Here is a 26902-nt window from a genome sequence, read left to right as displayed (position 1 = left end):
CACACACACACACACACACACACACAAACAAGATTTCTGAGAAGCATAACTGCTCAAGTTCTTGAAATTGAATGCTCCAATTATGCAACAATGAGAGTTGACTCATTATGAGTCAAAGCAATCTCTCAGTAAACTTCCTTAAGCAGGAGGTTGTGGGTAGAAATGATACTCTCAAGCTTTGCAATTCATTATACTTTGTTTTATATAAACTATGTAGGATTTTGAAATACAGTTAATAGCTCTTAGCATCACATTTTCTTATCTCTAGAAAGATACTTTTTTTTCCAAATGCCTCATTTTGCATATGATGATACTGAGGCACAGAAAGGTGAAGTAATTTGGTACCAATGGCAGAGCTAGTAGTGATTCTTTGAATCCTTTTTTTTTTGTTTCCTTGTTCTTTAAATATGCTGGTTGATGCTAACATTTAAAAAAATAACAACATACAGACTGTATCTATGTGGGGTAAACATTCACAAATCTTTTTTTTGGTTTTGTTTTTGTTTTTCTTCCCCTAGGAAAATGTATTCTGTACTTCTGTTAAAACTGGATTCAAAATCTCTCTGCTTATTAGTTCTGTGACCCTGGACATATTACTTAATGACTCCCATCTTTAGTTTCTTCATTTGTAAAATGCTAGCCATACTTTTATCATGAGGAAAACATAGTATAAAACTTAATGTGGAATAGAATTATTTAGTACAATTAGTTTTGTTATTCCTTGATATAAGGCACAAACTACCAAAAACAGTGGCAGGTGTCACAGAAACACTTCATTGGAGCATTTGCTCCATAGCCTATCTTGGAAATCCTTTTCTACCAGTTTGGTTGTGCTGGTGTTTAATTGGGATCTTTCCCATCTTCCTTACCCCATTTTCTTTCTAGCACAAGTAGCTTTATACTCTAAGATTTACTGAATCTTCCTGACACAGTTTTTTAAATGTTTTTTTAACTATCAGGTGACAAAATTTGGTAAACTCAGTTCACTTTAATTGGTGAACAATTACCTTAAAGGACTTCTCTTTCTTCACCTTGCAAAAATGAGGAAACTGGAGCAGGTGATCCCTAAATTCCCTTATTGTTCTAAATCCTATTCAATGCAATTCAACATATTGTATTAAGTACCCACAGTACACCAGGCACTATGCTAATTATTTGGTATTCAAAGACAAAAATTAAATGATCCCCATTCTCAAGTATATCATATGTTTATTAAGGAAGACAACATATACATGTATAAATATAGCACAAAAAAAATCTGAAGAGAGAGCATTACTGTTAGGGAAGGTGGGGATCTAGATTGATTTAAGAAAGAGGAAGCATATGAATTGAATGAACTTTGAAGGAAGATAAAGATTTTGAAAAGTAAAGAGCAGAATGAGTACATTCTAGGCCCATGTGACAGCTAATATGAATATGCAGTGGCAGGAAACAGAGATTGGAGTGCAGTGAACATCTAACTGTCCAGTTTGATTAGACCATGGAGTTGTGAAGAAAAAGAATATGAAATAAAAACATAAAGGTGGTTGTGAGTCAGATTATGGAGGATTTAAAGTGCAAGACTATAGAGGTTACGCTCCCTATAGAAAATTATAAAATGCTGTTGAGGAGAGGAATAACCTGTTTCTTAGGAAAATCATGTTTGTTGCTATGGGAAGGATGGGAGAGACTAGAAAAGACAAATTAGGGTGCTATTATAATAATCCAAGTGTGCTAAAAACTTTTCAGTTATCATCTCATTTGGTCCTCACAACAACCTTGAAAGGTATGTGTATTGCTATACCTACTTTATAGATGAGGAAACAGAGACAAATAAAGGTTAAATGATTTGCCTTTAGTAAGTGTCTAAGACTAGATTTGAATTCAGGTCTTCCTGACTCAAGACCCAGTGTTTTCATTTACTGTTTCAACTTGCTGATTGCAGTTGAGCAGAGATACCATTGCTAGAGAACAAGTTCCTGGAAGTTATACAATTTAATGCACATGTAATGACACTGGCCTTGATAAGAAGAAGGACTCACACTCTCTCATAAATGGGAATAAAGGGAGTTAGAATGATAAAGATGTGTAGGACTTTTGAGATATTGATAAGAAGGGAAAAGGAAGCTCACAGATCATGGCTTTCATTTCTCAATAAAAATTAAAAAGCCAAGGAAATCTGCTTGGGCATAAGAGAACAAGCAATTGAGGAGTTGAAAGAAGAGAAAAATTGGAACAAATGTTTAGTAAAATGGTGAGTAGAGTCAATAAAGGAAGAACAAAAGTTTTGGCATGTAGCAGTGAGGACAATGTGAATGTGACCCATTCAGTATGGTGATTTCACTTTTTATTGCACTATTCAGTAGTTTGTGAAGGCAAATGTTTACTGCATTAAAATGTAGATTCTTGAAAGACAAAGACAGCTTTATTTTTATCTTTGTGTCTCTAGCACTCAGAAGAGTGTGTTTCACATAGTAGGTGGTTAATGAATACTTGATGAATTGAATTAATTTGAATTGAAGCTGCACTGAGTTGAGGATTATTGTCAAGAAATGAATAGTGGTTAAAATAAGGGCAAGAAGTCATGGCTTGGAGACAGTACACAATTGGACTTGTCTTCCTTAAAATCAAAACTGAAGATAGGAAACCAAGACCAGAGTAAGATGATAGTCTACAAGAATAAAACAGAATGGATAAATTGGAAATTACAGTGATTCTTAAGAATAGATCTAGAGGGATGAAAGGTCATGGTCCTAGAAGGAGAATTCTGAATCATGAATGTGGTCCAGTTTTGGATTATGGTAAGATCTAAGATATGGTCAGTCATGTGAAAACCTGTAGTAAATCATTTGTGATTCAGTGAATTTGAGGAAGTTGTTGAATGTTGAGGGGAAGATATTTAAGGGGACAACAAATATATATCAAAGTCCTCCCAAATAAGAGAAGCAGTAAATTTTAAGAGAAAAATAGTAATCCAGGTGCTGAATTGCTTGAGAATGAAAGGGAGACAGACCAATATCTAGACTTAATCATTTATATGCATGAAGTAAAAACCAAAAGAGGAAAGCTTGCTGAGTGATGGTGGTACAGGACTGTCTGAAAGTAGAAACAGAGAACAAGGAAGAAATAAGCCAACTATTCCCCCATTCCAACTGGTCCAGTGTATCAGGGGAATATGAGCAAAGGAACAATTAGAAAGAGTGGCTGTAGTGGATAAGTAGAAAAGAAGGTGGTTTTCACTCCAGGAGATGGAGATTGAATCACTGGGATTCGGAAAGTAGGCAATGAAAATCTATTAGCCAAATGGATTAAGTATGTGAAGTTTCTATCTTTCAGGATACTGTGATAATGGGGAAGTATATTAAGATTTCCATGTCTACATATTAAGAAACTGGAGCAGGGGGAAGGGATTATGCAAGAGGCTATTTCCCAAACAAAAGTCTCCTCATGAGTTTTCAATGGGCCTTCTGCTTCATAACTTTTCCAGACAATAAAGAAGATCAAAAAAAAAAATTGAGAAGTACTGATGGGGAAAAGGTCTTTTCTTAAAAACAGTAATTTTATAAAGGCACTGATTTATTCATTCTTAGGGTGGCACTACAACTAGAATTGGAAATAGTAAGATCATTTGTTTAGCTAACATTTGCAAACAGAATAGGGTTATAAGAATATGGAATTAGAAGAGGCTATAAATATCATACAGCTTAAACTTCTCATTTTACACATCAGGAATTTGAGACACAGAGAGGGAAAACAACCTGCCAAAGATCACACACATAATAAGTAACAGTCAGGATCTAAATCCAAATCTTTGGACTCCATATTTTATAAAATTTCTACTATATTCCATGAAGGGAGGAGGGGAAGAAGAGAGACAAAATGAATTCTGAAATTTGTATCAAACCATTTTCACTTTATAGTTGGCAGACAATAACCTGACCAAAAAAAAATCAGTATGTGATAACTCAATTATAGAATGGTCCCCATACAGATCTGTCTGTTAGTATTCTTTGTGTTTAACACATTAAAGCCTGAGGAGTGGGTTCTTTCTCTTTCATTCTCCCTCTCTCTCTCTCTCTTTCTCTCTCTGTCTCTCCCTTTCATTCTCTTTTTTTAAAGTGTTGTCATTGTACTACAACAGTAGAGCAGTTGATTTAACATTTTAGAATGATTAAATTTGTCAGAAATCTAGAAAACATCCAAGCCAATTTCCCTAAAATAATTTTCAATAAGCCAGACAAGAGTCATTCATTTATAGTCTTCCTCAGCATGTGGCAACATACTATGCTGCTCTACCATGGAATAGACTGGACTTCAAATATGGAAATGCAGTATAGAGCATGTGGCCAGTCCATCTTTTCTTTCTTCCCTACGAAGTCCTGCTTTGTCATTATGTCATCATGACATGGAAATGAGACTGGGTTTTTGGAGAATATGCTGATGGAACACAGGGTCTGGCAGGTTCATTTATGTTGGAAAGTCTTTGAGTATAGCCTTAGTAACAGATGTAGTCTATTGTCTAAGTACCAATCTAGTTAATTATAGAAGGTACATTACTAGTAGTCTAGACACCTGGTGATGAAATTGTTTTGGGTTTCAGAATCCCTCATGTGGAAAATATTGTCCATTTTGTCTCCTATGGTCTCCCATGTCTCTATCCTTGTTTGATCAAGAACTTTCCCTACACATGAGAATCATTCCCTTCCTTTCTCAACAAACTTCTATATTATTTTTTTCATTCCTGCCTCCTGTTGGCTTTAAATGGGGTCAGACTTCCCACTAAAGATATCATATCCCTTACAATTATCTTCTTTGCAAGACACTCCTTCAAGTAATCCTGATTTTTAGGGACAGGAGTAGTGATTGCCATATTCTTTTCACACGGGTATTGCTACACAACTCAGAGATCTCTTCTCCTTTTTCCTTTTTTTGAAGTCTATGCTATTCTTTTATAATACCTGTTTTCTGCCCTTCTTTTCATCATTCACTAAGTTCCATGTGACTCCCAACATTCTCAATGGCATTAGCATTAGTATAAAACTTTCTTCTCTACTTCACTCCCTTCCGTTATCATTTCTTTTTTTAAATTGTGAGCTCAACAGACATCAATGGATCTTTGGCTACTGAGGTTCCATTAACCCCTTTTATCAGCCTTACTTATAAAGGGAACATGCTCAAATATTTATTGACTCAGTTTCCTTTAATTTATATTATGACATGCCAAAAGAAAGGTTGATTTCCCCCTCTCCCATGGCCTAATTAGCTTTACACTGTTCTAAATTTCACCAAGGCTGAGACTGTGTATTAAGTGAAGGTATAGTGTAGAATAAGTACAGATCTATCCTTAGTCTTATGGGGAAAGCATCTTTAAAGTGCTGCTCTGATTGATTGTAAGTCAGCAAAAATACTCTGGTATATATGTGGTGTTCATTATTTTTATGGTATTTCATAATTTACATGAAGTGCATTATTTTGTCATGGCATAACACAATACATCTGTTTTATAGAGTTGGAGATGTAGACACAGTTAAACCCAAAGTTAATACTATGACTCTAATGTGCTTCTCATTCATAGTAACACTACCTATAGACCCATTGCCCAAGAATTGTCAATAACTCTCACACATAGTATGTCTGCATCCCCAAGGGTGTCAGAGTATGATCAGATGTGTCTGATGTGACTTAACAAACCCTACATTTGACTGTGTGCCCAGGGGAACCAAAGGGGACATATGGACTCATTAGAGAAGAGTTATAAGATCTCTTCCCCACTCCCTGGCCATACTATAACTGTATTGGGGAAAATGGTGCAATAAGAGTCGAGGCATTAGGTTTCTAGTCTCAACTCTGCCACTTACTCTTGGGCTTTAACAGAAAAGAACTGGACTAGATTTGCATCCCCAGTGCCTAGTATAATTGTAACTTGTCCATCATAAGCATTTATTAAATGTTTCATAAATGAATGTTCTACAGTACACTGTGATCTTTCCCATTATTTATTTTAATCCTACATCCTTTTTCCAAAACTTTGAATTAGAAGGAAACTGCTTTGTCATTCTGGATAGTATCTGTATAAAGGAAGAAACTGAGCTGGGTGTGGGTTTATTGTGGCTGTTGACCCTGTGTATTGTGTTCTATTCTGAATGAACTTTTGACCAGCTCTACATTTTAGCTATTTTTCTGTAAAGTTAACTTAAAAATTGATATGACAAGTATTTCAGGATGTTGTAAATTAGTGCTCTAACCCAGGGCTTCTTAAATTTTTCTACTTGCAACCCCTTCAGCACTTCTTAAACTGTGGGTTTCAATAACCTATTGAGGAAGGCTGATTTCTTTTGGCAGTGGTTCTAAGTTTTGTTTACTTCACTGATCATGGAGCTCCTTGGACTCTTGGTTTTCCTAGGCAATGAAGTTCATGTAAAGTATTTGAATAAGACTATCCTTTACATGCACCAACATAAAAACTACCAAAAGATCATGTTTAGTATTGAAGCATGTGAATCTGGTTCAGTGATGCACCACCTGCCTAATGATATCAATGTTTATGCAACTACTGCTGCCAATCCCAGAGGGTCTTCCTATGTCTGTTACTATGATGAAGAGATAAATACTTACCTGGGAGATTGCTATAGTGTTAATAGGATGGGAGATTGAGATGTAGGAAACCAGACTAAAGAGATTCTTCATAAACAATTTTAACTAATGAAAAAGCATACCAATACTAGCCATGTCATGCAGTATTGAAACAAGATAATCTACATGAAAGTGATGTAGTTTCAGGGAATGAGACACAATAAGTTCTTCCAACTCTCTGCCACCAGTGAAATTTTATAGCCTCACTCAAAGCACTAATGTCCCTATTGCAAACATGAAAAAAACAATCAGTGGCCAGTAATACTGTGAATGAAGCTAAGAAAATTGTTAATGAGTTGCAGGCATGTTTATAAACTAAAACATTATTCAGAAGTCTATGTAGAAAACTGTATTTGTATTGACTACATCCAATAATCAGACTGACAAAATGTTCTATCTGAGATGGAAATTCACAGTTTATGATTGCTACAAGCATCTACGACTCATGTCATGACTTGCTGCTTTAACTGGAACTTCTCCATGCATGAGTATGCTCTATGACAGTGATATGTGTTCATCAGTCTTTGTGAAGGAATTTATTAACTTGACAGAATAAAGCTGGATATGTATGAAGTGTGCTTGCTCTACTATTAAAGTCTAGCTTTCCAGTTTAATTTGTACTGATGGAAAATTGCAGCTTTGTAGCAGGAAAGGGGCTGGCACATTTTTACACTTGTTAATGCTGCTAAACCATTTAGAAGGTCTGCATGTGGGGCTTTTCCCAAGATGGAAGAAAAGCTTCTGTTGTTCACCTTCACCCTTTTTTCTCTTAATCTTTCAGCTATATAGTTATTACTGAAAATAGTATCTCTTTGGAAGGGTAAAGCATTGCATTAGATCTTCACATGAAATATTTTGGTCTTTACATGTAAAATTTTCCAGTTTTGAAACCAATAGCTTAACAAAGAGAGACATTCACTTGGTTCCCTTTATAGTTATCTTGGTAATCTTAACCTGTATGGTGACACTGTATTGCTGAAGTTTACTAAGGTGTAAAAAGAATCGTACTTAGGGAAATTGCAAATATGGAATAGAAAACTATTTTTCACTAAACTTACCTTATCATCATGTTTCTCCAAGATTAATGTATATATGCATGGAACATGTACATGAGTTCAGTGTCTAAAAATAAGGATTTACAACTTATTAAAAAAAGACATCAATGAATATAAACATTTCCATCTACAAAGAAGAAGAAAAAGAGGACTGTATAAGAAACTGTACATTTCTATTAACTTATACTTAAAAAATATATATACATATATATGTATATATGTACATATATACATATGTATATATATGTGTGTATATGTGTATATATATGTATGTGTATATATATGTGTATATATATATGTGTGTGTGTGTGTGTGTGTGTATATATATATATGTAATTTAACACATTAGTTCCAAGTCTGCCCTGCTTATCTGGCCTTTTTTGAACTCCTTTTTGTTCACTTTAATTTGTATTTCTATTTTTTTTAGTTTTTTAGAGCTTTCTTTTTTTTAGATGGCTATTGATCACTTGGATTACCTGTTTTGAGAAATGTCTGTTCATGTTCTTTGAACATTTTTTTTTCTATTGGGAAGGAGTTTTATACATTTTTGATATCACAACTTTATCAGAGAAGCTTGCTGCAAAGATATTTTCACCAGTTCACTCTTTCCCTTCTAATTCTAATTGCATTGATTTTGTTTGGATAAAATCTTTTCAATTTATACAATCAAAATTATCCATTTTGTCTCGTCTGGTGACCTTTGTCCTTATTTGATTGAGGACTTTCCACTACCCATACCTGCGAGAGGTATCACCTACCTTTCTTCTCTAATTTATTTGTGATATGAACTAAGTTTATGATATTTAGTTTGTATATCATTTTGGAGCTTATTAGAATATATGGAATGAATTATTGGTCAAAACTGAAGTTCATCTAGCTTTATTTCAAAATTTCCCAGCAGTTTTGTTCAAATGCTTTTTTTTTATCCCAGCTCTTTTTGTCCTTGAGTTTATCAAACACTATTTTTCTGTGTTGATTGCTTCTGAGATTTTATATCTAATGCATTTGAGCTGAAGTGGGGGAAGTAGTGTGCAACATGTGACTTGACCAAGGTCATATAGCTACTAAGTGGCTGGACTGGGTTTGATCTCATGTCCTCTGGTACCAAGGGAGAAGGGGCCTTGAGGAGAAGTATAGATTGTAATTCCAAGGAATCAGGGGCCCTTCCTGAATAAGGGTCATTTTCTGACCAATAAAGCAGTGTCCACACCTTTCCCCAGATCACGCCTTTGAAACACTGAAAACTTCTAAACACCTAGAACTAGCTTTGAAAATAGCAGTATTAAAAAGCCTGAAGATTGACACAAAGTTCTTCCCTACCCCATGCCTGGAATAGATCCTGGCATTAACATGAAGTTCCAAATTAAGAAATATGGTGGAAAAATGAGCAAGCAACATAAAGGAACCTGAATATAAAAAACTACTATAGTAATAGAGAAGATCAAGACACAAACTCAAAAGACAATGAAGTCAACACTGTTACAAGTAAGGCCTCAAAGAAAAAAAAAAAGTGAATTGAATAGAAGCTGCTCAAAAGTTCCTGGAAGAGATAAGAAATGATTTCCAAAAGCATACAAAAGTGGTAGAGAAAAATTAGGCAAAGAAATGAAAGCAAAGGAAGAAAATAATTTAAAAAACAGGTGAGTAAAAGAGGCAAAAAAATACTAAAGAAAATAACACCTTAAAAACAGAATTGGCCAAATGGAAAAAGAGGCACACAAATTCACTTATGACTTCATGAGACATCAAGAAACAATCAAAGTCAAAAGAAAATAACAAATAAAAAACATGAATTATCTCATTGGAAAAATAACTGACCTGGAAAATAGATTGAGGAGAGATAATTTAAGAATTATTGGATTACTTGAAACACACAATCCAAGAAAGAGCCTAGACATCATAGTTTCCGAAATTATAATGGAAAACTGCCCAAATATCCTAGAACCAGAGGATGAAATAGAAAATGAAAAAAAAAACACTAGAAACAGAGGATAAAACAGAAAATTTTTTAAAAAATCCACAAATCACTACCTGAAAGAGATCCCAAAATGGAAACTCTTGGGAATATTATGGCCAAATTGGAGATCTCCCAGGTCAAAGAGAAAGTACTTTAAACAGCCAGGTAAGAAACTATTCAAAACCTGTGAGATCACAGACAGGATCACACAGGATCTAGCAGCTACCATATTAAAGGAACAGAGGACTTAGAAGATGATATTACTGACGGAAGGACTTTTACAGTGGAGGGGGAGTAGGATGGTGGTTGGTGGTGAAGGTAGAAGTAATGTGTGAAACTCATGCACATCTAAATTGGTTCAAAGAGAGAAAATATGTATGCATACTCAATTGATAATTATATATATTTATATGTATATATGTATATATGTGTGTGTATGTATATGTATCTTTATATGTATATATGTATGTATGTATATATACATACATATATGTATATATATGTATGTGTATATATAATGTGTATATATATATATATATATATATATCTTATCCAACAGGAAAGTTGAAGGGAAAGGTGATAAGAGGGGGGAAGAGCAATAAAAGGGAAGGCAGATAAGAAAAGGCAGTGGTCAGAAGTGAACCACACTTCAGAGGAGGGACAGGTTAAAATGAGAGAGAGAAAGATAAACAGAAGAAAAAAAAAGATGGAGGGAAATAAACAGTAATCATAACTGTGAATGTGAATGGGATGAACTTATCCATAAAACAGTAGTGGATAGGAGAATGGATTAGAAATAAAAATCTAACAATATGTTATTTAAAAGAAACACACTTGAAACAGAAAGACAGAGGTAAAATGAGGGACTAGAACAGAATCTATTATGCTTCACTTGAAGTAAAACAAAAACAAAAACAAGCAAACAAACAAAAAACCTGAAGTAGCAATTGTGATCTCAGACAAAGAAAAAGCAAAAATGGATCCAGTTAAAAGTGATAAGCAGGGAAACTACATAACTACATATTGCTAAAAGGAACAATAGACAATGAAGGTTTATCAATACTAAACATATGTGTACCAAATGACAGGACATCCAAAAAATAGTAAAACTATACCAGGGTGACCTCAATCTTTACCTCACAGAGTGAGATAAATCTAACCAAAAAATAAATAAGAAAGATGTGAAGGAGATGAATAAAATCTTAGAAAAGTTAGATATGATAGACCTCTTGAGGAAACTGAATGAGAATAGAAAGGAGCTTAGCTTTTTCTCAGCTGTACGTGGTCTTTTCACAATATACACACATACACACACACACACACACATATCAGGGCATAAAAACCTCACAGTCAAATACAGAAAAACAGAGGTATTAAATGCACCCTTTTCAGATCATAATGCAATAAAAATTACATTTAATTGAAGGATAGATTAAAAGCTAATCAGAAACCAAATAATCTAATCCTAAAGAATGATTAAACCAATGAACAATTCATAGAAGCTATCAGCAATTTCACTAAAGAGAATGAGGAGAGAGGATTCAGGGAAGATGGCAGAGTAGGTAATCCAAGCTCTCAAGACTTTTTTCCCTACAAAAGAGATGAAATAGTGCCTCAGAGTGAACATAGGTGATAAAAACATATAAGAGTGGGAGCAGAACAGGGTCCTCCTAAGACAATTAGAGAAGATCCGAAGAAAAATCCCAGGATGAGGTTTGGTCCCTGTTAAGAACAAATACCTCCAGGCTAAGGACTGCTTAAAAACAACAAGGGGCAAGTCCTGGGGTTAGCTGTGTTGGGAGGCTGGCTCTGCCTCAGTCACAGGAACTTTCTCCCCAGGAACAGTGAGGGGAGTTGAGTGTCTGAGCCAGGGAAGACTGAGGGAACCTCTGCTGACAAGGAATGCCAGACCAAATTGTTCTGTGGAGACACAACCAGGTGTGAGAAGGAATGAACACATGTCCAGTGCAGAAAAAATGAGGGAAGGACACAGCTGTCTGTGGGCACCTACAGGATGCTGGTGGTCTTAGTCTGGGTTCCAAGCCAGAGAGAGGAATTAAAGGAAGATCTAAGGCCAAAGGAACCATCCCCATACCTCAGGACAAGAGGTGATTATAAAATTAAGCTACTACAAATAAAAATGCACAGGTAAAGGAGAAAGTATTCAACCATAGAGAATTACTATGCAAATAGAGAAGACTGGGGTTCATCTTCAGAAGAAGATGCTGAAGTAAAGTAATCCTTTTTTGCTCCAAAGAGTAATGTCAAATGGTCACCTGCCCAAAAAGAGGAACTTAAAAAAAAGACTTTAAAAATTAAATGAGAGAGATTGAGGAAAAAACTAAAACAAAATTAAGAAAAATAAGATTATGAAAAGAAAGTCAACCAATTAGAAAAGGAGATACAGAATCTTAAGGAAGAAAATGACTCCTTGAAAATCAGAACTGGGGAAGGGGAAGCCAGTGAAGTTATAAGAGATCAAGAAGTAAAACAAAATATAAAGAATAAGAAATAGAAGATGATATGAAACATCTCATGAGAAAAACAACTGATCTGGAGAACAGATCAAGAAGAGAAAACATAAGAATAATCAGACTACATGAAAGCTATGATTTTAAAAAAAGAATCTTGATGCAGTAATATAAGAAATGATTTTTAAAAAATTGTCCTGAATCATTCAAAGAAGAGGGGAAAGTGGAAACAGAAAAAATTCTCCAATCACCACCTGAAAGAGTTCTTACAAGGATAATCCACAGGAATATTGTAGTCAAATTCTGAACCCTCCAGCTCAAGGATAAAATATTATGAGCAACAAGGAAAATAAAAAAACAATTTAAATATGGTGGTACCACAATTAGAATCACACAAGACCTATCAGCAGTGACATTAAAAGACCACAGTTCTTGGAACAGTATATATTAAACAGCAAAAGAACTGAGGTTCTGGCCAAAAATATCATACCTAGCAAAGCTAAGCATAATATTGAATGAAAAAAAATAGATATTTAGTGAATTGTCAGACTTTCAGAACTTTGTTTAAAACAAAACAAGCAACAACTTGAACTTAATAGAAGATTTGACATACAAGAGGCAAGAGAAATATAAAGTACATATGAAAGACTAATTAGAAGAAACACCAATGAAGACAAAATTAAAGCAATTATTAGGAGTTATTTTGGACAATTATATGCCAGTAAAACTAACAATTTAGGTGAAATGGATGAATAATTACAAAAAATATGAACTGACCAGGTTAAGAGTAGAGGAAATAGTGTATTTAAGTAACCCTATCTTAGAAAAAGAAGTTGAATAAGAAATCAATGAGGTAAGGAAAAAAAAATCCCAAGAATGAGATGTATTTATAAGTGAATTCTGTCAAAAATGTAATGAATTGATTCCAATATCATATGACCTGTTTGGAAAAATGGACAAAGAAGTTTTACTAAATTCCTTTTATGACACAAATATATTGCTGATACCTAAAATAAGAAAAGCAAAAACAGAGAGAAACCAGTAGACTAATTTCCCTGATCATCCTTAAAATATTATGTACAATGTTTCCCTGGTTTTGCTCACTTCACTTTGTATGAGCTCATATAAGTCTTCCCAGGTTTTTATGAAGCCATCCTTCTCATCACTTCTTATTGTACAAAGGTATTCATCAGAGGCATATACCACAACTTGTTCAGACATTCCCCAACTGATGAACATTCCTTTGATTTCCAATTCTTACACACACACACACATGCACACACACACACACACACCTGCTATGAATATTTTTGTACAAATAGGTCTTTTTCCCCTTTTTTAAAAATCTCTTTGGAATATAGTCATGTTATTGTTAAGTCAAAGGATGTGCAGTTTTATAACACTTTCATTATAGTTCCAAATTGTTCTCCAGAATGATTAGACTAGTTCACAACCCCATCAAGTGCACTAATGTCTCAGTTTTTCCACATCTGTAGCATTTTTCCTTTTTCTTTTCTATCATGTTAGATACTCTGATAGGTATAAGGGGGTATCTCAGAGTTTTTTTTATATTTTTAATAATTCATATTTATCTAATTGGTAGTGATTTGCAACATTCACAATATGTGAATATTAACAACTTTGATTTCTTCTGCTGGAAGCTGCCCATTCATATACTCTGAACATTTATCAACTTGAGAATGACTCTTATTTTTATAAATTTGGCTCAGTTCCCAAAAATTTAAGAAAATAGGAGTTTATCAGAGAAACTTGCTGTAAATTTTTTCCCAGTTTTTGTCCAGGTATGTTTAAAAAATACATTACAAAGTGGTAATCATCAAAACAATCTGGAACTAGCTAAGAAATAGAGTGGTGGAGCTGTGGAATAGATTAGTTACACAAAAGGTAGTAGTAAATAACCATAGTTATAGTGTTTGATAAACACAAAGATTCAAGCTTTTGGGGTAAGAATTCAACATTTTGCTAAAATTGATGGGAAAACTGGAAAGCAGTTTAGCAGAGACTAGGCATAGACCAATACCTTACACTATATACCAAAATAAGGTTAAAATGGAAAAAAATGATTTTGACATAAAAGGTGATATCATAAGAAAGTTAATGGAGTATGGAAAAATGTACCTATCAGATCTATGGATAAAGGAAGTCTATGACCAAACAAGAGGTAGAGGGGATTATAGGCAATAAAATTGATAATTTTGATTACATGAAATTAAAAAGATTTTTCATAAATAAAACAAATGAAGCCAAAATTAGAAGGAAAAAGGGGGAAATTTTTTCACAGCAATTTTTTCCTAATAAATCCTTGTTTTCTTTGGCAAGGAAATTGGGGTTAAATGACTTGCCCAGGGTCACACAGCTAGTAAGTGTCAAGTATCTGGTCTGAGGTAGTATTTGAACTTTGGTTCTCCTGACTCTAGGGCCAGTGCTCTATCCACTGTGCCAAGTAGTTGCCCCTTAAATCTTTATTTTCTCAAATATATAGGGGACTGATGTAAATTTATAAAAATATGAGCCATTCCCTGGTTGATAAATGGTAAAAAGATATGAAATTTTTTTCAGAAAAAAAACAAAACTATTAATAGTTACACAAAAAATGCTCTAAATCACTACTTCTTAGAAAAATACAAATTACAACACCTCTGAGGTACCACCTCACACCTCCCAGAATGGCTAAGATGACGGAAAAGGAAAATGGTAAATGCTGAAGGTGATATGAAAAAAATAGGGATAGTAATACACTGTTGAGGGCAGCTAGGTGGCACAATAGATAAAGTGGCAGGCTGGAGTCAAGAAGATTCATCTTCATGAGTTCAAATCTGACTTCGGACACTTACTAGCTCTGTGACCTTGGGCAAGTCAGTTAACCATGTTTGCCTCAGGTCCTCACCTGTAAAATGAGCTAGAGAAGGAAATGGCAAATCACTCCATTATCTTTGCCAAGAAAATCCTAAATAGGTCAAAAAGAGCTGGCCATGACTAAAACAACTGAACAACAAAATGCATTGTTAGTGAAGCTGTGTATTATTCTAATCATTCTGGAGAACAATTTGAAACTTGCCTAAAGAGATTAAAAAAAAAACTGTGCCTTTAATCTAGCAGTATCACACTAGGTATGTATCCCAAAGAAATCAAAGAAAATGGGAAAGGATTTATACATGGGAAAAAATGTATAGCATCTTTTTGTGGTGCAAAAAATTAGAAATTGCAAAGATGCCCATCAACTGGAGAATAACTGAACAAGTTGTGGTATATGGTTGTTATAGAATATTATTATGCTATAAGAAATGATGAGCAAGATGGTTTCAGAACAATCTGGGAAGACTTGTATGAACTCATGCAAAGTGAAATGAACAGAATAAAAAGAACATTGTAGATAGTAACAACAATATTATAAAAATGATCAACTATGAAATTCTTAGCTACTCTGACCAAGACAATGATCCAAGATAATTCTAAAGGATTCATAATAAAAAAATGCTATTGAAACATACTTTTCAAAATTTATTTATTTTATTATTTTATTTTGCTTGTGTTTTTTCTTGCAACATGACTAATATGGAAACATGTTTTACATGACCTTACATTTGTAATAGAAATTATTTTTTTGTCTTCTCAAAGAGGTTGAAGGCATAAGGAGGGTGGGAATATAGAAATCATTTATTTTACATTGTTAACATTTTTACATGTAGTTGGAAAAGATTTTTTTAAATTACACATATATACATATATATGTATATATGCACATATATGTGGAGAAGGAGAGAGAGAGAGAATATAGTGAAACCTACAAACTATAGAAAGGAGAGTTTTACTTTAATTCTTGGTAAAATTCTAGAATGTAGTTGAATAGGCATGTGCCAGGATGTTAGGAATTAGAAAGTCTTATTTTTTTTTTCATCCTGCTATTCTAGGCCCTAATAAATTCTGGTTTCATCCCCACTCAGCCCTGAATCATTAATATTTTTAGAACCATTTGTTTATGAAAGTTACCTTCAGGTTCAAGAATTCTGAAATATCCTTCTCTGACCATACTTTGTTAGCTTTCCCTCTCCTTCTGCCTTCCAGTAGCAAACCCTACTCTTCATCCACACAGTAACCTCTTGTCCTTAGATCCCTCAGATGTTTCCTAGATTGTCACCCTTTCACTAACTATACTCTCCTCTTTTCCCCTTCTTGTCCCCTTAGTGAAGTAGTTCATCTCTTCACTTTCCTCTTCTCTTGAGTTTCTGGCCCCCTTATTTAAACCTTTATCAATTGTGCCCTGCCAAGACTCAGCCTTGGATCATTCCCACCATCTGCTATGTTCACTCTTCTTCATGTGGTACTGAATAAAGATGGTAGAAAAATCACACAACCATTCTGGGTCCATTATAAATTTATGTTATGCAAGCTCAGCTAGGCTCACACTGCTGCGAGGCAGTATTTCTACACCTCTCTTATCGCCTTCCTCTCTCACACTCCACATGAATGTTTCCAAAGCATTTTATCCTTCCCATGACTCCTTCTCTCACCACCCTCTTAGCTGAGAACTTTACCTCATGTTTTACAGGAAAAAAAATGAGTCCATTTATTGAGAGCTCCCTTTTCTTCCTTCTTATTTAGTCCATATATTTATTTTATGCAGACTACTGAGATAGCCAAAGTGATATATCCAATATTATAAGACTATTTATCAACAGTTAAGATTTGAAGGATTAGAACTCAGGTTTCCTAACTGCTAGCCTTATGTTCTGTGCATTATTCCTTGGAATACATTTGAGTCAGGTAAGGTCACTTCTTGATCATGCTGTTGTGGTGGTGGTAGTGGAGGAAATATTTTTTGTGGATTTTTTGTTACTGTTTTTGGTTGTTAAATGAAAGTTCAAACATAAGTAAAAACTAAGTAACTTTGGGTTTAGTTGACATTGAGTTACTACATTTTGGAGTAAGCCAAATGACTTCATAGAACATAAAATTTAAAAGATAAATGTGATATAGCTAGCATTTCTGCTTATTGTTTTCTTCTGGAAAAAAATAAGAATAAAATAATATTAAATAACACATGGTGAAAATATGGAGTAGTGTAGATATTGTGAAGACTCATCAAGCCATAAAAATACTCATTCATTACTCTAATTTTCCAGTACTTCAAATGATATATTCCTAACTGAAAAAGAAGGCCTACTCCTCACGCTAGTTCCTTAATATTGAATTTTTCATGTTTTTATTTATCGGTGACAGTAGATACTTGCAGGACTTTCTATTTCATTCCTGCTATGTATGGCTTATTTCTGCTTCATCTTTTCAAATAAGCCTGTTGGCCTTTTAGCTTTATATCCTAGAGTTCCTTATCTGTTTCTCATTAGGTCATGGAGTTCTTATAACATTTCTTCCTGTTCTCACTATGGTTATTCCACCCACTTCACTTCATCATATTGTACCTTCTGAGGAACTTCAATAGTTAAAGACCCTGCTGTGCCAAGTACAGTACTAAGTCCCTTATAATTCAAGTCAAGTAATTCTAACCCCTAATAGTTTAGGTTCTAATGCATTATAAGATCACATTGAAATGTAAACATAAGACTTAAGGGCACACAGAATGACTTGACACTATACAGAATAAAATAAATACTAATATTATGTTTGTGTGGATAATGAAATTTCAGAAGCAGCCCATACCCATTTATTCTAGTTGAAAGTCAAGAGGTTTTGAGGAAGGTCAGCCATGAGCCTCCAGACATCTTCCCAGCTTTTCTGAATTCCTCACTATCTGCCTCCCTTTATTAGTGGCAGTTAATTGCTCTCCATAGGGGACCAAGAAATTTTTGACCCAACCTCCATTAAACACTGACTTTGTGATCTTAATTCACCTTTAGTTATTGCTAGCAGAGAACCAAATTTAATTCACATAGCCTTATTTGAGTTTCTCTTAAACTGCCCATGAATATTGCTAAAAAGAAACAACAAATAAAAAATTATTTTGATTTCTAAGATCCTTGAAGGCAGAGACTATCTATCTATGTACCTATCTATATTTGTATACATATATATGTACCTATCTATGTACCTATCTGTATTTATATGCATATATTCATATTTGTATTTAAGGTATTGGTAAAATTAGATACATGTGAGAAATACTTAATGTTTACTGAAATGAATTTATTAAATTGAGTCAGTTTCTTTGCTCCACTAAATGACATGCTAACTAGCAATGTTAGACTTTTAATGTGTAGAAGGGACAAATTTACTTAAATATATATCAGTTATATAATATTTACTTTGATTTTGCAATAGCAAACTTGAAAATTCTAAGTAAAGGATCTGAGACTACTAGATTTTTATCCTGTTTCCCTATTGCCTCTAATACCACATTAATCTCTTACATGAACTGCACACACACATTAATGAGCATTTTGATTGTTCATTATGATCATTTATACAACAGCAACAGACAGCTTGCTCACATGGATATAAACCTGTTCTTTAACAGAAGCAGATATCTATGGTAGCCACCAGGGCAAAACTAAAGGTGCTCAGAGGTGAACACATTGAAGGACATCTTTTCAGAAAGAATATGATATACTTACGCCTTGACTAATTCTATTTGATATAATCATGAGCTGAAGTATAGATGTTTTTGCTAGTCAGCAATGCACCTTTAGAAAATCAAGTTGCCTTCTTTCTGTATACAGTCCAAATGGAATCATCTCGGATTCTGAAATGGGTTTCAGTAATCCAACTAGGTGCAATGACATTTGAAATGAAGGTTCATGATTTTTCAAAAGATAAATCTCATCCTTAAAGTGAAACCTATTTATGCATTGTTTTAACTGATGAATTTAACAGAAAGGAAACACATAAGAAAGCCCAAATGTCACTTGTTTTCTTACACATCCCAATGAAAATTGGTTTATATTTTAAAATGGTCTAAGTAAATCTATATCTTGAAATATTTTCATTAATATACAGTCCAGTTCAGTATTTACTACAATACCTCCATTCCTGATAAACAGCTCCTAAAGGCAACAATTTTATGCAAATGTCTCAATTTTTACTGGGCACAAAGAATATACAGGATATTGAAAAACACACTCTGATGACACAAATGCAGGTGATTCTAATGAAGGAGAAATGGGGGGAGCACTATCTACACAGATTTAGGTAGATATGTATCAAATTCAATGAAAAGGTCTGAAGATGGAAGTAAAGGCAGTTCTGAGGATGAATATAAAAATGTTAATATAATCCTGGGAATATTATAAGAAGCCCTGAGACCCAAAATGAGCCATGGTGAGGGTGTTGGGAAGAATCACCAATACCTGAGTTGAAATCCTACCAGAGACTTCCACTTCCAAGAGCCAAGGTGGTGGAGTAAAAAGTTAGTTACTCTCACCCTCCCCTATCAACCTCTGAAAACCCAGACAATATCATCGCAGGAAAAACCCTGGAACAACTCAACCAGAAGAAAGACTGGGAGCAGAATTCCAGCAGCCCAAGAAACTTGAGGGATTAATGGGAAAGGACCCTCTTGCCCTGGGGGAAGGGAGCAGTACAGAACAAGAGGCTCCCAGCAAGTTAGCTGAAAGCCCCACTTTAGCACATCAGGAGAAGATCCTGAAACCCAGATGGTGGAGCAGGCAAACACCAACACCTGGATTTCCAAGTGCCTCAGTGAGGATGGGGGAGCTGGTGGAAACCAGCTCAGAAAGCCACCAGGTGCTTCAGCATTTTACAGCAAATGGGTTTCCCAGTGCCTCAGCAAAAATAAGGGAAGCAGCATTTTGAAGGGCCCCAGGCAGATAAACATCCTACAGCATCCATCTGAAAGGAGCTGAAGAAAGCCAAAGGAAGGAAAAGCAGCAACCTAAAGTTGCTCTAGAGTTTAGCCTTGTGGATCCCAGCCCAACACCAAGTAAGCTGCCAGAACCCTACAGCCTCCAATTGCCAACATCAGAGGCCCTAGCACACAAAGCGAGTGAACAAGACCTAGGCTCCCAACACAAGAAGCTTGGGTCAGTGCCCTCTGCTCCCCAGCAGGAGAGCTCAATCTCTTTAAAGGCCAGGGAATAGACAAATGACATGAGCAAAAAGAAATGTACCATAGATTCAAATTATGAGAATAGTGAAGATCAAGGCAGAAATTCTAAAGAGGACAACATTGTCAACAAACCCACATCTGGAACCTCAAAAGGAAATATGAACTGGTCTGAAATCCAAAAAAAACCTTCTTAGAAGAGCTCAAGAAGGATTTTAAAAGTCAAATAACAGGTAAAGGAGTCATTAAAAATACATTTGGCCAGCTGGAATAAAAAGACCACTGAAGAAAACAAGTCCCTAAAAAATACAATTGGTCAACTGGAAAAAAAAAAGTACACAGAAGAAAACAAATCCCTAAAACATGCGATTGGTGTAATGGAGAAGGAGGCACAAAATCTAATAGAAGAAAACAATTTGTTAAAAATTAGAATCAGACAAATGGAAGCTAATGACTTTATGAGAGAGCAAGAATCAGTCAAACAGAAACAAAAAAAAATTAAAAAATAGATGAAAGTGTAAAATACCTCATTGGTTAAACAATTGACCTGGAAATTCAATCCAGGAGAGACAATTTAAACATTATTGAAAATCACAATGAAAAGAGCCTGAACAGTATCTTGCAGGAAATTATGAAGGAAAACTGCCCTTATGTACTAGAACCAGAGGGTAAAATAGCTGTAGAAAGAATCCACCCATCACCTCTTAAAAGAGATCCCAAATTGAAAATGCCAAGGAATATAGTAGCCAAATTCCAAAATTGCCAGGTCAGAGAGAAAATACTGCAAGCAGCCAGAAATAAATAATTTAAAGATCATGGAACCACAGTCAGGATTACACAAGACCTTGCAGATTCTATATTAAAAGACTGTAGGGAGGGGAACATGATATTTTGTGAGGCAAAGGAGCTTAGATTACAGCCAAGGATCAACTACCCAGTGAAAATGAGCATGATCTTTCAGGGGAGGAGATGGATATTCAACAAAATAGGGGACTTCTAAACTTTCCTGATAAAAAGACCAGAGCTCAACAAGAAATTTGATCTTCAAGTACAAGACTTAAGAGAGACATAAAAAGGCAAATGGGACAGAAAGATACAATATGTTGTTAATGAGGGCAAACTGTTTACATACCTACAAGGGAAGATGACCCTTGTAACTCTGGAGAACTGTATTGTTTTTACACCATATTAAAGGAGTATACATAAAGGGGGTGGATATAAGTTGACTTTGATATAATGATAAAAAAAATCTAATCAAGTGGTTAAATGGATCCAAGTAAGTGGATTAATCTGATCTAAGAAAATGTACTGAGAAAGGAGGAGACAGACAAGGGTAAATTACATTACAGGAAAAGACAAAAAAAATCTATTACAGTAGAGGGAAAAAAGAGAGGGAGATGAGCATTGTTTGAACCTTACTTTCATCAGATTTGGCTCAAGAAGGGAATAACATAATCAGTTAAGTATAGAAATCTAACTTGCCCTATAGGGAGTACGAAGGGAAAAGGGAAAGAAAAGGGAAGGGAGATAAAAGGGAGGGAAGAAGAAGTAAGGGTAAAGGGGAAGGAAAGGGAAAGGGCTAATAGAAGGGAGGAGGGACTGAGGGAGTCAATGGTCAAAAGTAAAACACTAGTGAGGAGGGGAAAGGAGAAAGGAAACAGAAAAGGATAAATGGGGGGAAAAAGATGGAGAGAAAGAAACAGATAGTAATCATAACTGTGAATGTTAACGGGATGAACTCTCCCATAAAGCAGAAACAGATAGCAGAATGGATTGAAAACCATAATCCTACAGTATGTCATTTACAAGAAACACATTTGAAAAGGAGTGACACACAGACAGGGTAAAGGTAAAAGGCTGGAGCAGAATATATTATGCTTTAGCTGATGTGAAAAAAGCAGGGGTAGCAATCTTGATCTCAGACAAAGCAAAAGCAAAAATAGTTCTTATCAAAAGAGATAAGGAAGGAAACTGCATCCTGCTAAAAGGCACCATAGACAATGAAGTAATATCATTACTAAACGTATATGCACCAAATGGTATAGCATTCAAATTCTTAGAGGAGAAGTTCAGGGAGATACAGGAAGAAATGGACAGAAAAATTATACTAGTGGGGAACCTCAACCTCCTCCTCTCTGAACTAGATAAATCTAACCACAAAATAAACAAGAAAGAAGTTAAGGAGGTAAATAGAACATTAGAAAAGATAGGTACAATATATCTCTGAAGAAAACTGAATGGGGATAGAAATGAATATAGTTTTTTGCTCGGCGGCAAATGGCACATACAGAAAAATTGACCATGTACTAGGGCATGAAAACATCACAATCCAATACAGAAAGGCAAAAATATTAAATGCATCCCTTTCAGATTATGATGCAATAAAATTATATGTAATAAAGAGCAATGGAAAGATAGATTAAAAATAATTGGAAACTAAATAATCTAATCCTAAAAAAAGATTGAGTCAAACAACAAATCAAAGAAACAATCAATAACTTCATCCAAGAGAATGACAATAATGACACAACATACCAAAACTTATGGAATGCAGCAAAAGCAGTTCTTAGGGGAAGTTTTATATCTTTAAATGCTTACATAAATAAAATAGAAAAAGAGGAGATCAATGAATTGGGCATACAACTAAAAAAAAACTAAAAAAGAATCAATTAAAAAAGCTCAATTAAACAACAAATTAGAAATATTGAAAACCAAAAGAAAAATTAAGAAAATTGAAATTAAGAAAATTATTGAACTAATAAATAAAACTAAGAACTGGTTTTATGAAAAAACCAATAAAATAGATAAACCTTTGGCTAATTTAATTTAAAAAAAAAAGAAAGAAGAAAACCAAATTACTAGTATCAATAATGAAAAAGGTGAATCTACCACCAATGAAGAGGAAATTAAAACAATAATTAGAAACTATTTTACCCAACTGTATGCCAATAAATTTGACAATCTTAGTAAAATGAATACATATTTACAAAAATATAAATTGCCCAGATTAACAGAAGAGGAAGTAAAATATTTGAATAACCACATCTCAGAAAAATGAAATTAAACAAACCATTGATGAACTCCCTAGGAAAAAATCTCCAGGGCCAGATGGATTTACATGTGAATTCTATCAGACATTTAAAGAACAATTACTTCCAATACTATATAAACTATTTGGTAAAATAGGTGAAGTAGGAGTCTCACCAAATTCTTTTTATGATATAAATATGGTACTGATAGCTAAACCAGGAAGAGTCAAAACAGAAAAAGAAAATTATAGACTAATTTTTCTAATGAATATAGATGCAAAAATTTTAAATAAAATATTAGCAAATAGATTACAGCAACTTATCACAAGAAGAACACACTATGACCGGGTAGGATTTATACCAGGAATACAGGACTGGTTCAATATTAGGAAAACTATCAGCATAATTGATCATATCAACATCAAAACTAACAGAAATGACATGATCATCTCAATAGATGCAGAAAAAGCTATTGACAAAATACAACACCCATTTCTATTAAAAAACACTAGACAGCATAGGAATAAATGAAGTCTTCCTTAAAATAATAAATAGCATCTACCTAAAACCTTCAGCAAGCATCATATGTAATGGGGACATGCTCGAAGCATTTCCAATAAGATCGGGGGTGAAACAAGGATGTCCATTATCACCACTGTTGTTCAATATTGTACTGGAAACATTAGCTTTAGCAATAAGAGAAGAAAAATAAATTGAAGGTATTAGAATAGGCAAAGAAGAAACAAAGTTATCACTCTGCAAATGACATGATGATATACTTACAGAATCATAGAGAATCAAGTAAAAAGCTACTTGAAATAATAAACAACTTTAGCAAAGTTGCAGACTATAAAATAAACCCACATAAATCATTGGCATTTCTATATATTACCAACAAAGCCCAACAGCAAGAAATAAAAAGAGAAATCCCATTTAAATTTACTGTAGACATTATAAAATATTTAGGAGTCTACCTCCCCAAACAAACTGAGGAACTATATGAACACAGTTACAAAACACTTTTCACACAAATAAAGTCAGATCTAAATAATTAGAAAAACATCAGTTGCTCATGGGCAGATTAAGCTAATATAATAAAAATGACAATTCTACCTAAGCTAATTTACTTATTCAGTGCCATACCAATGAAACTACCCAAAAATTATTTTATAGAGTTAGAAAAAATAATAACAAGATTCATTTGGAAGAACAAAAGGTCCAGAATATCGAGGGAACTAATGAAAAGGAGTGCAGGAGAAGGTGGCCTAGCCATTCCAGATCTTAAATTGTATTATAAAGTAGTAATCATCAAAACTGCTTGGCATTGGCTAAGAAATAGAGTGGTGAATCAGTGGAATATGTTAAGTATGCAAGACACAGTAGTCAATGACTATGATAATCTATTATTTGATAAACACAAAGACCCCGGTTTCTGGGATAAGAACCCAGTCTTTGAAATAAACTGCCGGGAAAACTGGAAAAGAGTATGGCAGAAACTAGGCACTGATCAAAATTTCACACCATATACCAAAATAAAGACAAAATGGGTTCATGATTTAGATATAAAGAATGATACTGTAAGCAAACTGGGAGAGCAAGGAATAGTTTACCTATCATATTTATGGAGAAAAGAAGAATTTATGACCAAACAGGAGACAGAGAACATTATAAAAAGCAAAATGGATAACTTTGATTACATTAAATTCAAAGTTTTTGCACGAACAAAGCCAATACAACTAAGATTAGAAGGAAGGTTGAAAATTGGGAAAGAATTTTTAAAACCAGTCTCTCTGATAAAGGCCTCATTTCTAAAATATATAGAGAATTAAGTCAAATTTATAAGAATACAAGTCATTCCCCAGTTGATAAATGGTCAAAGGATATGAACAGGCAGTTCTCAGATGAAGAAATCAAAGTCATCTATAGTCATATGAAAAAATGCTCTAAATCATTATTGATTAGAGAAATGCAGATCAAAACAACTCTGAGGTACCACATCACACCTATCAGATTGGCCAAGATGACAGAACAAGAAAGTGATAAATGTTGGAGAACATGTGGGAAAATCAGAACACTAATGCATTGTTGGAGGAGTTGTGAAATGATCCAACTATTTTGGAGAGCAATTAGGAACTATGCCCAAAGGGCTATAAAAATGTACACACCCTCTGACCCAGCAATAGCACTTCTAGGGTTATATCCCAAAGAGATCATACAAATGGCAAAAGGACCCACATGTACAAAAAATATTTATAGCAGCTCTTTTTGTGGTGGCAAAGAATTGGAAATTGAGAGGATGCCGACTGATTGGGGAATGGCTGAACATGTTGTAGTATTTGAATGTAATGGAATATTATTGTGCTATAAGAAATGATGAACAGGCTGACTTCAGAAAAGCCTGGAAAGTCTTGTATGTTCTCATGCTTAGTGAAGTGAGCAGAACCAAGAGAATGTTCTACACAATAACAGCCACATTGTGAGATGACTAATATTGATAAACTTAACCCTTCCCAGCAAAACAAGGATCTAAGACATCTCCAAAGGCCTCATAATGGAAAATGCTATCCACATCCCAAGAGAGAATTATGGAGTTTGAATGCAGATTGAAGCATACTATTTGTTATTTTTTTCTTCTACTGTTGAGTTTTATTTCTTCTTTCTTGTGGTTCCTCCTATTGGTCCTAATTCTTACTTACAAAATCAGTAATGTGAAAATATGTGTAATAGTAATGTACATGTATAGCCTATATCAGATTGGGTGGCGTCATCTTGGGGAGGCTGGTGGGGAGGAAGGGGGAGAAAAATTTTAAACTCAAAAGCATATGGAAGTGATTGTTGATAAATCTAAATAGATTAATTTAAAAAACCAAATCCTACCAGATAATTCCCTCTATTATAAAAGTTGACTCCCACCTACTTCTTGCCAGTCCTATCACATTCTTGCTAGCATTTATTAAAAAGAGCACAATTACTAAGATAATCAGCAGTGTAAAACTACTGACATATAGGAATTCACCAATTGGCAGAAGTCAGATTTTGGATCAACGTCAAGGGAAAAAAAATCTTCCTAACAATTGTTGTTGTTATTGTTTAGTTGATTAGTCATGTCTGATTCTCTGTGACTCCATTTGGTGTTTTCTTGGAAAAGGTACTGGGATGGTTTGCCATTTTCTACTACTGCTTATTTTAGAGGCAAACAGGGTTAAGTTACTTGCAAAGGGTCACAAAACTAGTAAGTGTTTGGGGCCAGATTTGAACTTAGGTCCTCCTACCTCCAGGCACAGTACTCTATCCAATGAAATGTGTTGTCTTGGAAGATAATGAGTAGATCTTCAAGCTGAGGATGGTAACTCTTTATTGGACATGCTATGGAGGGGATTCTTTTTTCAGGTATAATTTGAACTAGATGACTTCCATTTTTTCCTAACTTAAAGAGTCTACGATTCTATAGATAGTTTTCCCATTCGGCCTGTTCTCATTACAAAACCAGCATTAAAATATCATGAGTACAGAATATCCTTATTAATGAGAAGATACAGTAGTTCTGGGAAATGGCAATGATCTGGGGACCTAAGAGTCATTCATTTGAGAGCAACTTCCAGATTAATCTGATCCATAATGACCAGATGAGAGTGCTTCAGGGTAATACGTTAATTTTTTCTTTATCACTACTGCTTATGACTTTGACTCATATTCAGATGTAATTTCATGGAAAATCAGAGAACAAGGACAAAATAAAT

At 34.4% G+C, this 26902-nt stretch overlaps 1 pseudogene; it reads left to right on the top strand.

Moving 5' to 3' along the window:
• The window catches only part of LOC114044627, a 96921-nt pseudogene extending 89715 nt beyond the window's left edge, over positions 1-7206 (top strand).
• Positions 7207-26902: the final 19696 nt, after the last annotated feature.

The sequence above is a fragment of the Vombatus ursinus genome, unplaced genomic scaffold (assembly GCF_900497805.2).
Source record: "Vombatus ursinus unplaced genomic scaffold, bare-nosed wombat genome assembly UNPS02014774.1, whole genome shotgun sequence".
NCBI classification, from domain to species: Eukaryota; Metazoa; Chordata; class Mammalia; order Diprotodontia; family Vombatidae; genus Vombatus; species Vombatus ursinus.
This window is presented reverse-complemented; position numbering and strand designations above follow the sequence as displayed.